We start from the raw sequence: 13,675 nt of genomic DNA on the forward strand, positions 1-13,675 counted from the left end.
ACAACTACTATAATAACTGAAAAAGAAAGGTTATTGCACATAAAATTAGCACTAAAAGCGTGGCAACTGAGAGTTGACACGTGTTGTGTGAAAATTGAAAGTTTGTCAGAAGTAATAAATTTCGCTACACTCTGATTTAATTTAGCAAAAGAATTAATAAAACCGGAAAACTGAAAGTTAATTTAGTGACTGAAATTAATAGTGAGATTTGTTTCTGAAGCACTACGAAAGTCAGTAAAATAAGGTTAGTCATGGGCTACCTCAACAATCATTTCAAAAGCTACTTGAATCAACGCAATTTATAAATAAGAGATTTAACTTAGAACTTGAATTAAATGATTCTGGACAATTAACAATAGTAACATTTAGTACGTACCAAGCTGAGCTGCAGTCACAGGTAAGCTAAAATATGCTAACAAAAGTCGCACTCTTAATTTGTGCTTGTGTAATCTAAATATTGTAGCCAGCTATGAATACTTTAACTGAACTTTGAAATTAAAGCAGTGAAATGGAATAATATTACTTTAATTCTAGCGTTTGAATTTCAACGACACTCGGGTTCTTTCGGGAAAAGGAAGGGACCCTACTTGGTAATGCAATTGGGACAATGAGCAACAAAGGTTCATGCTAAGTTGCTGTATTTTTGTGATGCAACAGTTTTAAAAACTGCGGTCTGCCATACAGTTATAAAACTTTACGTGCTTCCAGTCTTCCTTGTTGGTTGATTGAAGGTTTGAAGCTGTCGATCGAGGAGGTGGCGACAGTCACTCATTGTCGGCCGTCGCTGTTGCAGAAACTGGATGTTGGCGCGCCTCCTTCTCGACACGGTCACCAGGCGAAACGGGCTCTTGATGTGCGCCAGCTAATGCTTCCCGTCCGCGACACCGTGTCAGAAACTATCATAGCAAATCGAGCGCAATTACATGCTGCCAAACTCCGAAAGCGCGGCAACTCGCGGGAGCGTCACACAACACACCTGCTCCACTGCCCTACCCCAGCCAGACTCCCCTCTGCCCGCGCTCCACGCGACAGAGTTAACACTACCAAAGATCCTAAACACTTTGGTTCTCCACACGACCTATCGATGTATTCGTTCGATAGCATAGTTTTCCCTAGGCCAGACCCAGCGTATAAATACAAATAATATTCACAAAACAAACCAATTATACATCGACATATATGCATATATATACAAATAGTAAAACAATTACAACATACAAAGACACAGAAATGTTATATCTTCAGGTAACAAAATAAGGAAAAAAATTATAGTACAATAGATGGAAATAGGAGGATATGCATTTCCAGCGTTACAACCTGTAATTGCTGTGTTCCTGTTTTAGCATCCCGCGATTGTCAGTGTCAATTTTCAATTCTTGTAACAGTCCCTGAAAAGCTTCAATGTCGTCTTTGCAACGTCCCGCCAAAATAATATGTCGTAAACGTTCGGGCAATGTGATTAAGCAAATGCGGATGAGTTCTGAGGGGCTGTATGGGTTTGACAGGTACTGATTTTTGTGCAACATGTCTTCAAAATATTTCACAAGACTGGAAAATTCAGATTGTTCGAAATGTTTCATCATTATGATGCTATGTTTTACTCGGTCTTGTGTAACTTGAGACCAATATGCTGAGAGGAAGGCATGATAAAAGTCTCCTTCACTGTGGCAATCGTGAATGACCGATCGCATTCTTACAGCTGGTTCATTCTCTAAATAGCCACACATAAATTCTAATCTGTGCTCTAATGACCAGTTGGGAGGAAAAAAATGAGAGAATTGATGAAGCCACGCTTGTGGATGAATGTCGTTGCCAGAATTCTTAAATGTTTTGAATGTATGTGTACTAATGAACAGCTTATAGTCAAAATCATCGTGTCGGCGAGTCGCATGTCGGTCATTGTTACGTCGTTTCGGCGGTTCCATTTCAAAATTCGGCGCACCTTGCCAATTTCTTTCATAATTTCCGAAATGCGCTGTGTTATTATTTTGTGGCTGTTCCGTATTTCTATGTCCCTCTTCCCGTAATGGAGCGCGAGTGTCCTCTGAAATATGTGATTCTTGTATTACTTGTGCCAACTGATCTTGTACTTCCCGCATTTCTCTTTTGTGTTGCGTATTAATTTGATTCAGATTTTGTTTCAGTTTCCTAATTTGTTCGCTCTCTTCTGTGTCATTAAAGACTACCGGTTTTGTGTCACTCAGATTATCATCTACTTTTGTAGATAAGTTAGTGAACTGATCTGAAAGTTCGGCTACTTTATCCGTTAGTGAAATTATTTCTTCTGTGTGTTTTTCTGAACCAAGTTTCAGAGTGTCCATTTGTGTTGAAATCGTATCTACTGTGTCCTTTAAGTTTTCCTGTGTTTTTGCAAGTTGCAAAACCGAATCGGAAGATGCAGCTGAGTCAACTTTAGCTTGCAAGATGTCGTGATTTTCATGAACACTAGTTTGCAGTTCCTTTATGGCTGCTTCGTGATTCTGTAATGCACTTTCATGACGCGAAAAAATCGGTTGGGAATGCTCACAAATTTGTGTTTTTACGTCATTACAGACTTTTTGACATTTCGCTTCGACTTTATGTAACTCAGTAGTTAAATCTTCACGTGTTTGTTCAAGCGTGATGTCTAACTTTTGAAGATTTTATTCCATTGCGTCTAACTGTTGCTGTGTTTGTCTGTGGTGTTCTTCCATTGTGTCTAACTTTTGAAGATTATGTTCCATTGCGTCTAACTGTTGCTGTGTTTGTCTCTGGTGTTGTTCCATTGTGTCTAACTTTTGAAGATTTTGATCCATTGTGTCTAACTTTTGCTGTGTTTGTTTCTGATTTTGTTTCATTTGTTGCATTAATTGCAATAATAATGTATTAGTGTCTGGAATCTGTTCCACTATGCTTTTCGGCAGTGCATTGCACCGGCAACATTCACATTTTGACGAGCAGAAAATGTGTCTTGACTTATTTGAGAAAACGGTGAAGACGCAAAACCTGAATCTACAGCATTTGCAAGGTTGTGTCCTGTCATTTCGGATTCCTGAGGCGAACTGTTGCTGACTGATCGATCGATAATGCTTCCCTGTTCACTAATTGTTTCACTGTCTACATCATTATTTGCAGACCGCTCTATGTCCCTATGCACAATTACCAAATTACTAGTTTGAACATTAGTTAATTCATTACACGGTTGCGCTAACACACTGCTTTCGTCTTCACTGTCCTTTCTCAGTTTACTTTGGAGCCTAGTATTACGTTTTTTACACGCCATTATTGTCACAATTTTTCACACGACAACACAGAAAACCACAATTTGATGAGCAAAATAAGAAAACACATTAACATATCATTGAACATAATATCTCCTTAATCGCAAGCGCAGCTGCGAAATACTTGGTGCAAATCTACATGCATGTCACAACTGTTTTACTGTACAACAATGAAAAACTACAACTACAAAGGAAATACTCTCTATAATTATGTGCTAGCAATAAACAATAGCCACACTAATTACACCAACTACAAGAAAAAATCAGAAGATTCCAGTTAGGTATCCTGGCAGGGTAGCCATATGAAATGTCCCCTTAGAAAAACTGTACATGACTGTGCTTAAACTGACACACAATATTTTTTAGCGCAATGCAATCTGACTTTCAAAAATCCCTACAGAAGAATGGCCCTGACTAACATTAACCTATACGTTTCACAAATCACTTACCTCACAAAAATCTTCGTTACTCGAACTACTGCAATACAGCGAGCGCCACTACTGCCAGCTAAGTAAAAGATTCAAACTACTGAAAGCACTAACTACTGACAGGCATAGTTAGCAAATGAAAGATTTTGATAGAGAACAAACAATGTATTTACCTTAATAGTGTTCAAAAGTCATAATATATATAGCAGTTCATGACATCCATTCTTACAAATGTACTGTTTCTGATGGACACACGTCCAGATCATCCACTCTCAAAAATCCGCCATCTCACTTCCACACATCCACCACTGCTGGCGGCTCACATCCAACTGCGCAACGCTACGCGGTGTTAACAGCCAACTGCCCAACGCTACAATAGCGACTATTGCAACAATGCCGACCAGCCTCAGACTGCACACAGCACAGCCAGTGATTTTCATACAGGGCGCTACGTGGCGTTGCCAACATAAAAACCTAAACAGCCTACTTACACCTACTTACAGTTGTAGAATGAAATTACATTGAAATGAACACTCTTAGCTGCTTACAGGCGTTGACATACGTCAACGGGGACAGATGAAATGTGTGCCCCGACCGCGACTCGAACCCGGGATCTCTTGCTTATATGGCAGACGCTCTATCCATCTGAGCCACCGAGGACACAGAAGATTGCGCGACTGCATGGATTTATCTCTGGCACTCCTCCCGCGAAACCCACATTCTCAACGTATTGTCCCGCTCTACATTCGTAGTGCCCCCGCCCATTACACTCATTACTCGCGGCACGTTGCCGATTCCCGTAAGAGTTCGGGTACTGTTTGTGCATTCGCACAGAAGAAGAAGGTGGTCAAGTGGCCGGTGAGCCTTAACATGTCCGAAAGAACAGATACTTTTTTTTTTTTTTTGTCGTCAGTCTACTGACTGGTTTGATGCGGCCCGCCACGAATTCCTTTCCTGTGCTAACCTCTTCATCTCAGAGTAGCACTTGAAATCTACGTGCTCAATTATTTGCTTGACGTATTCCAATCTCTGTCTTCCTCTACAGTTTTTGCCCTCTACAGCTCCCTCTAGTACCATGGAAGTCATTCCCTCATGTCTTAGCAGATGTCCTATCATCCTGTCCCTTCTTCTTATCAGTGTTTTCCACATATTCCTTTCCTCTCCGATTCTGGGTAGAACCTCCTCATTCCTTACCTTATTAGTCCTTCTAATTTTCAACATTCGTCTATAGCACCACATCTCAAATGCTTCGATTCTCTTCTGTTCCGGTTTTCCCACAGTCCATGTTTCACTACCATACAATTTTGTACTCCAGACGTACATCATCAGAAATTTCTTCCTCAAATTAAGGCCGGTATTTGATATTAGTAGACTTCTCTTGGCCAGAAATGCATTTTTTGCCATAGTGAGTCTGCTTTTGATGTTCTCTTTGCTCCGTCCGTCATTGGTTATTTTACTGCCTAGGTAGCAGAATTCCTTAACTTCATTCACTTCGTGACCATCAATCCTGATGTTAAGTTTCTCGCTGTTCTCATTTCTACTACTTCTCATTACCTTCGTCTTTCTCCGATTTACTCTCAAACCATACTGTGTACTCATTAGACTGTTCATTCCGTTCACCGAGCGAGGTGGCGCAGTGGTTAGCACACTGGACTCGCATTCGGGAGGACGACGGTTCAATCCCGTCTCCGGCCATCCTGATTTAGGTTTTCCGTGATTTCCCTAAATCGTTTCAGGCAAATGCCGGGATGGTTCCTTTGAATGGGCACGGCCGATTTCCTTCCCCATCCTTCCCTAACCCGAGCTTGCGCTCCGTCTCTAATGACCTCGTTGTCGACGGGTCGTTAAACACCACTAACCTAACCATTCCGTTCAGCAGATCATTTAATTCTTCTTCACTTTCACTCAGGATAGCAATGTCATCAGCGAATCGTATCATTGATATCCTTTCACCTTGTATTTTAATTCCACTCCTGAAACTTTCTTTTATTGCCATCATTGCTTCCTCGATGTACAAATTGAAGAGTTGGGACGAAAGGCTGCAGCCTTGTCTTACACCCTTCTTACGAGTAATACGAGCACTTCGTTCTACTATTTTAGTAAATATATAGTTAAGGCTCACCGGCCACTTGACCACCTTCTTCTTCTGTGCGAATGCACAAACAGTGCCCGAACTCTTACGGGAATCGGCAACGTGCCCCGAGTAATGAGTATAATGGACGCGGGCACTATGAATGTAGTGCGGGACAATACGTTGAGAATGTGGGTTTCGCGGGAGGCGTGTCAGAGATAAATGCCTGCAGTCGCGCTATCCTCTGTATCCTCGGTGGCTCAGATGGATAGAGCGTCTGCCATGTACGCAGGAGATCCCGGGTTCGAGTCCCGGTCGGGGCACACATTTCATCTGTCCCCGTTGACGTATGTCAACGCCTGTAAGCAGCTACGGGTGTTCATTTCATTGTAATTTCATTCTAACGAGCTGCTTGGTCACCGATGGTATCTGTTCTTTCGGACATGTCCGAAAGAACAGATATAATCTTAGTAAATATATAGGTTGTAGAATGCAACGTCTTAAAAGAAGAGGAGAAAACCCGGATCCTGGGTGGCTTCGTGGATTCTGTAGTTGATCGACTCTTTATCAATGTAGCAGATGACAGTTCCAGAACTGAAATGTATTTCTCGGATTCGGATAAGAAAGGAACTTAGAGATTACCAAACGACTGAATATATTCAGTATCTTCACTGGCTTCAGCTTTCAACAATATTGTGAAACCCCTACAGTATGCTTTTGCATCACACATAGCTCGCTCAGAAAAATTGACCTGTGTTGAAGTAGGAATTTTCATTACTCTTGTTTGTAATTAGAATACTACACTACTGGCCATTAAAATTGCTACACCATGAAGAAATGCAGATGGTAAACCGGTATTCATTGGACAAATATATTATACTAGAACTGACATGGTACGATTCCCGGCCGGATTTGACGATTTTCTTCGCCAGGGAACTGGATGTTTGTGTTGTCCTCATCATTTCATTATTTTTCGGAAAAACTGGCAAGACTGGACAGTGCAACGATAGGAAATTTATACGTGCGCTGATAACCATGTAGTTGAGAGCCCCTCAAACTAAATATCATGATCAAGTTTCATTTAATAGAGAGACGTGTCGTGTGTGGTCGGACACTATCCTGCTGACCGTGGTACCGTTGCATGAGAATTAACATGTGAGGACACAGAGTGTACATGATGAGTTGTTTTCCCAAAAAAGTGACTTGAAGCTATACATGAAGCCTTCCACACCACTACTCCTAGAGTTGCAGCGGAGCATTGGGAGAAAACGGTGCCTCACGACGTCACTGCCCCACGGGCGACGGTGTTCTCAAATGGGAGGCACAGATGTGAAGGGGCTACGAAGGGCTTGGTGAGCATTGCAGGTTCCTAGGTTCTGGTGGTCAGACACGGTCGATTGGAACCTGTTCCCAACGTTCCCCTGCAGCCTAACATTGCGCCACTGTCGCATCTGAACGTCCCACAAATCTGGCTATTGCACGGTTCTATCAGTCGCTCAAATGGAGAGCCACAATGACTCCCCTTACAATCTGCGTCAGGTATTGATAACACTATTTCACGTGAGTATATGTTATCTCCAGGTACTTCACAGTGGTAGTTCAACATTTCACGTTGTTCACGTCCCTCATATATCTTACAGGTCTGGTAACAGCACTAAATGATCAGCACTAATGTGCTCTGCACGCTTTTCTGCGTGTGACAGAAAATTGCCGGCCGTTGTGGCCGAGTGGTTCTAGGCGCTTCAGTCCGTAATCGCGTTTCTGCTACGGTCGCAGGTTTGAATCCTGCCTCGGCCATGGATGTGTGTGATGTCCATAGGTTAGTTAGGTTTAAGTAGTTCTAAGTTCTAGGGGACTGATGACCTCAGATGTTAAGTCCCATAGTGCTTAGAGCCATTTGAACCATTTGACAGAAAACTGCAACTCCAATCGTTTACTTGCCCACCAGTGGTGTATATGTGTATGGAGTTACATTTAAGGAGATCGGTGTAGCATAAGATAGATCACACGTAATAACAGAATTTTGATGTTATATGTGACGGTTGCTTATAAGAATGTGGATCCTAACCACCTTTAATGACAAGGATATGCTGCAAGTAATGGCTTCGAAATTTTTTTATTTTGTTCTCAATATTGGTTAAGGTACTACACGTCTTGCATATTACTCGGTTTACTTTCCCAGCTTGCTAAAGCCAGGTCCAATCATCTACCGCCAGGGAGCTATTAAACGTAGGATGTAACATGGCAGTGTCAAAATCTTGTACATGGCTGCAGAGACCGTGAATAGTTACAATTGAAAGGAAATCAGCCCTCGGCCACTATTTTTAACAAATTTGTTAAAAATAGTGACCAATGGCTGATTTTCTTTCAATTGTAACAAGGCAATGTGTAAGGTAACTATGTCGGTGCGTGAGAAACAGCGTACTGTAATCGAGTTTCGACTTCAAAGAGTTTGTCCACGTATGTAGCAAACTGTCTTCCACAATAAATGCCACGCCACTCATTAGCACTGCGACATCTACAACAGTCTGACGCCTTGCTTTCACTGTCATCGACCATCCTCCATGCAGTCCGGATTTGGCTCCACCAGATTTTCATCTGTTTCCGTAGCTTAACGTATTCCTTCGAGGACTTCAGTCTGAAAGTGACTAAGTGGTGCAAGCGGAGGTGAGGGTGTGGCTCCGTCAACAAAGTCATACATTCTACAGTGACGGTATCAACAAACTGGTCTCTCGTTGCGAGAAATGTGTTCGTCGCCAGGATGACTGTTTTGAGAAATAAATATGTAGGTGTGAGAAATAAAGATGTAGAATTTTAATAACGTTTGCTTTATTTAGAACTCTCTAAGAGTTACCGAGCGAGGTGGCGCAGTGGTTAGACACTGGACTCGCATTCGGAAGGACGACGGTTCAATCCCGCGTCCGGCCATCCTGATTTAGGTTTTCCGTGATTTCCCTAAATCACTCCAGGCAAATGCCGCGATGGTTCGTCTGAAAGGGCATGGCCGACTTCCTTCCCCATCCTCCCATATTCCGATGAGACCGATGACCACGCTGTCTGGTCTCCTTCCCCAAACCAACCCACCAACCAATCTCTAAGAGTTTTCTCAACAAGAAGTTCAGAGGCTTTACTTTTCAGCATTCTTTCGTATGGTCGTACAGATTAGTACTCAAATGCAGCGAATGGTATTTTATTTTATTTACTTATTTAACCTGTTCTGATTTGGGACATCGGGCTGTGTCTTACATTGGACCTAGATGTCAACAAACAGTACCTGTTTTACTTAATAGTTACCTTAGGGATAAAAATTTTACTACGACTGCTAGTATTAAAAATATGTGAGTGTCTGAAGTGGCATTATGAGTAAATTATCCTGATATGAACTTAAAAAGTTGATGCTCCAAGTACTTGTACTGCTGCAGCTGTTGCCACTAATAGTGATAACAGTCATACAAAAATAATGACAATAATAACAATAATGGTAATGGCAGATATAAGAAGAATTTATAGGTCTTCAAAATATATGTTTTCTTATATAGCAAGTTCAGCGATAAGTGTTGTGGCTGTGTCCTCTTGTAATGTTTTATGGTTACTGGCTGGAAGAGGAGAGGGTGGTATGATAGGTGGGAGGCCGACTTCCTCTCACTGCAACACAAAATACATATGTGGTTAAAATACACTTCAGTAACCAATTAAGTATTTAACTTCAATTATGCCAAATCTGAAGTTCTGTGGTTAACAGCAATCAAATAACATGTACTAATTCTAGAATCTTGTCCGTGTCCGTGTCCATGTTGCAATTACATACGTTCTCTCACGCCTAGATAAGGTGCGGGGCGACGATTATCACTTGGAAGACTGCAGCACAGTGCGAGGTATTAAGGTGCTGAGACTGGGAGATGGAGGCAGCGCGGTCGGCGGTGGTGGCCTGCATGCACGTTGGCCACGGGCTGTTGGCGGCGCGTAGCCTGGAGACGTGTCTTGGTCTTGTCTTGTCATAGGCGGGCCTTGCTCAGCGCCTGCTTTATAATAATTCTTAGTGCCGACCTGTGTGCTGGCGATGCTGCATGCCAGCACAAAAAGGAAATTTAAGGAGTCTGCATCGACTAAGAATACTGCTAGATGAGGAAGATTAGGTTGGAAAGAGGGATGTACAAGGATAATGAGTGCTTACAGGGTCAGTGGTAATCATTACTGTTGCTTTAGTGGACACATCTTTAAATGTCTTTTGAAACTGGAGAAGTAATTCAGTTCTGTAATATAATAAAAAAAGCACTCCGCCTTCAGGCCACAAGTGGCCTACCGCGACCATCCGACCGCCATGTCATCCTCAGAGGAGGATGCGGATAGGAGGGGCGTGGGGTCAGCACACCGCTCTCCAGGTCGTTATGATGGTATTCTTGAGCGAAGCCGCTACATTAGGTCGAGTAGTGCTCCCCGAAAAATGGCAACAGCGCATGGCGGCCTGGATGGTCACCCATACAAGTGCCAACCACGCTCGACAGCACTTAACTTCGGTGATCTCACGGGAACCGGTGCATCCTCTGCGGCAAGGCCATTGCCCTCTGTAACATAATGCAGCAAGTTATTCCAGAGTAGGGTTTCTGCTGCGGAGAACAAGAAGGTGGCTGAACGATTGAATGTGACGGAAAGGATTTTGCTCTGATAGGAGATGGTGTTTCTGCCGCATTGTTCAGACATGAGCTTTAAGGTCGAGGAGAGATATGCAGGACTCTGTTCATTGATAAGGCAGTAGAGAAGTCAGAGGGAATGGAAATTTCTGCCCTTTCTCTCGAGTCAATCAGGAGAGCTGTGCATGCTATGGTGAAATACGATCAAATAGTCGACCATCACAAATATAACGAACACAGGAATTCATGACCAGTGCCAGAAGCCTTGAGCTTTTCTGAGAAAGGCCTTGCAGGATAACAGCCCTATAATCAATAAGTAGCAGCATAAGTGTTTGTGCAACATTTCTTCTTCAGGTCAAGAGATAACAGTATTTCGTAAGTGGAGAGATGCTGTTGCCTTCTTGACTACTGCAGTAGCGAGCTCAGTCCAAGTTATATTTTCATCTCCTATCACTCCTAAAACGTTTGCTGAGGTAAAGAAGTTGATATTCGTCCCATTTAGCGCACTGTCATTTCAGTATGAATTCTAAATTCACTGATGCTATCAGCTAAATGTAAAAAACAGCTGTACTTTACAACAGGTTCTATACACTGTTCGTCATACGAACGAACTCCATGTAATCATTACACTATGTATTCTTCCGCGCTTGCTTGAATGTCATTGGGTTTCGTTTCACGTGGAGTGGAACCCAAGCCGTGTCCAGTAAAGTTAAGTACGATCATAAGGATACGTTTCAAGCTGAGTTGCACGCACATTGACTCAGCGATAATGCTGCACAACAGTTTTAGCGGAGCATTTAACTTAGACAGCACTGGCCAGCCAGCTGGTCCAACTAACCTGCAGTGGTGTCACCAGCTGCAGTTCAGACGTAAAAAGGGACGAGCAGCTCTGAGTGTCGTTTAATTTTCAAGGAGAATGAAATAACTTTCGGCAAAATACCAGCACAACAGCACGCTTCTTAGGTGATCAGACGGAAAGCATAAAATGTTCTCCTTCACACTTAACATACACTACAGGCCATTAAAATTGCTACACCACGAAGATGACGTGCTACAGACGCGAAATTTAACCGACAGGAAGAAGATGCTGTGATATGCAAATGATTAGCTTTTCAGAGCATTCACACAAGGTTGCCGGCGGTGGGGACACCTACAACGTGCTGACATGAGGAAAGTTTCCAACCGATTTCTCACACACAAACAGCAGTTGACCGGAGTTGCCTGGTGAAACGTTGTTGTGATGCCTCATGTAAGGAGGAGAAATGCGTACCATCACGTTTCCGACGTCGATAAAGGTCGGATTGTAGCCTATCGCGATTGCGGTTTATCGTATCGCGACATTGCTACTCGCGTTGGTCGAGATCCAACGACTGTTAGCAGAACATGGAATCGGTAGGTTCAGGAGGGTAATACGGAACGCCGTGCTGGATCCCAAAGGCCTCGTATCACTAGCAGTCGAGATGACGGGCATCTTATCCGCATGGCTGTAGCGTATCGTGGGGCCACGTCTCGATCCCTGAGTCAACAGGTGGGGACGTTTGGAAGACAACAACCATCTGCACGAACAATTCAACGACGTTTGCAGCAGCATGGACTATCAGCTCGGAGACCGTGGGTGTGGTTACCCTTGACGCTGCGTCACAGACAGGACCGCCTGCGATGGTGTACTCAACGACGAACCTGGGTGCACGAATGGTAAAACGTTATTTTTTTCGGATGAATCCGGGTTCTGTTTACAGCATCATGGTGGTCGAATCCGTGTTTGGCGACATCGCGGTGAACGCACATTGGAAGCGTGTATTCGTCATCGTTACACTGGCGTATCACCCTGCGTGATGGTATGGGGTGCCATTGGTTACATGTCTCGCTCACCTCTTGTTCGCATTGACGGCACTTTGAACAGTGGACGTTACATTTCAAATGTGTTACGACCCTAGGGTCTACCCTTCATTTGATTCCTGCGAAACCCTACATTTCAGCAGGATAATGCACGACCGCATGTTGCAGGTCCTATACGGGCCTTGCTGGATACAGAAAGTGTTCGACTGCTGCCCTGGGCAGCACATTCTCCAGATCTCTCACCAGTTGGAAACGTCTGGTCAATGGTGGCCGAACAATTGGCTCGTCACAAAACGTCAGTCTCTTGATGAACTATGGTATCGTGTTGAAGCAGCATGGGCAGCTGTACCTGTACACGCCATCCAAGATCTGTTTGACTCAATGCCCTGGCGTATCAGGGCCGTTATTACGGCCAGAGGTGGTTGTTCTGCGTACTGATTTCTCATTATCTATGCACCCAAATTCCGTGAAAATGTAATCACATGTCAGTTCTAGAATAATATATTTGTCCAATGAATACCCGTTTATGATCTGCATTTCCTCTTGGTGTAGCAATTTTAATGGCCAGTAGTGTAGTTCCGTTTGTTGCTCGTATTTATCACGTTGTAATTGCGCTCTCTTGATGAAACTGCATTGGATTAATTGACTGTTAGATATTTTTCGTCCTCTTCTGGTCATTGTCTTCTGTGATGAACCCGTAATGTCCTCCCTCGTGTTCTTGATTCTTCTCCAAAGTCTTTACCACTTGCGCTGTCCTCTTCTGTGTTTATGTCCGAAACGTATCTTCTTTCAGAAACATTAGGTGATAACATCAACGGTCTTGAAGCATTCGTGTTCCAGAGGTCTCCATCTACTTTCGCCTCTCTACGTCAATTTATAACATTTTCAGTTTAAAAACATTGTCTCTGAGATCTTCCAAGTTTATCATCCTTCCACTGCTACTGAACTGTTATTCTATCCACAAACTATTTAATTTTTCGGGAATTTATCCTGGACTTGCGCTCAACCATCTAAACACACTCTAGTTTCGTTGGGAAACACCACCATAAAAAAAAATCCAAGCTGTATAGTTTCTTCTTCCAAACTCCATATTTCCCTTGGAAATAGTAAGAAACAACGTCTCGTTAAGAATGCAACAGTTTTTCCTCAGTAATTAGACATGCTGTCTTAACACCTTCGTGTCCTGCAGTTAGACTGGCTGGATCGTCAACTGTCACTTCTTCTTGCAGATTTTTTTATGCAGGTTAAATACTTCCTAATGGGCTTAAACCTACAGGAATACATACAGGATATGTATGATTATAGTAAAAATCACATAAAAACTCAAATAACATTTTTTATTAATACATGTCGACATATACCAACTCATGCAGTAGATAAAAAATGAAGAGAACGGAAAAATGTAATCTATTTACGATATATTACTTTTTTTTGTCATAAGTCTTC

The 13,675-nt window shown here is 42.9% G+C and overlaps 1 non-coding gene across 1 annotated transcript; it reads left to right on the forward strand.

The window, feature by feature from the left end:
• Window positions 1-6,008: 6,008 nt before the first annotated feature.
• Window positions 6,009-6,082, forward strand: Trnat-ugu (transfer RNA threonine (anticodon UGU)). The gene has a single exon. It is a non-coding gene; the product is annotated as a tRNA-Thr (tRNA).
• Window positions 6,083-13,675: the final 7,593 nt, after the last annotated feature.

This window comes from Schistocerca serialis, chromosome 7 (assembly GCF_023864345.2).
Source record: "Schistocerca serialis cubense isolate TAMUIC-IGC-003099 chromosome 7, iqSchSeri2.2, whole genome shotgun sequence".
Lineage (NCBI taxonomy): Eukaryota > Metazoa > Arthropoda > Insecta > Orthoptera > Acrididae > Schistocerca > Schistocerca serialis.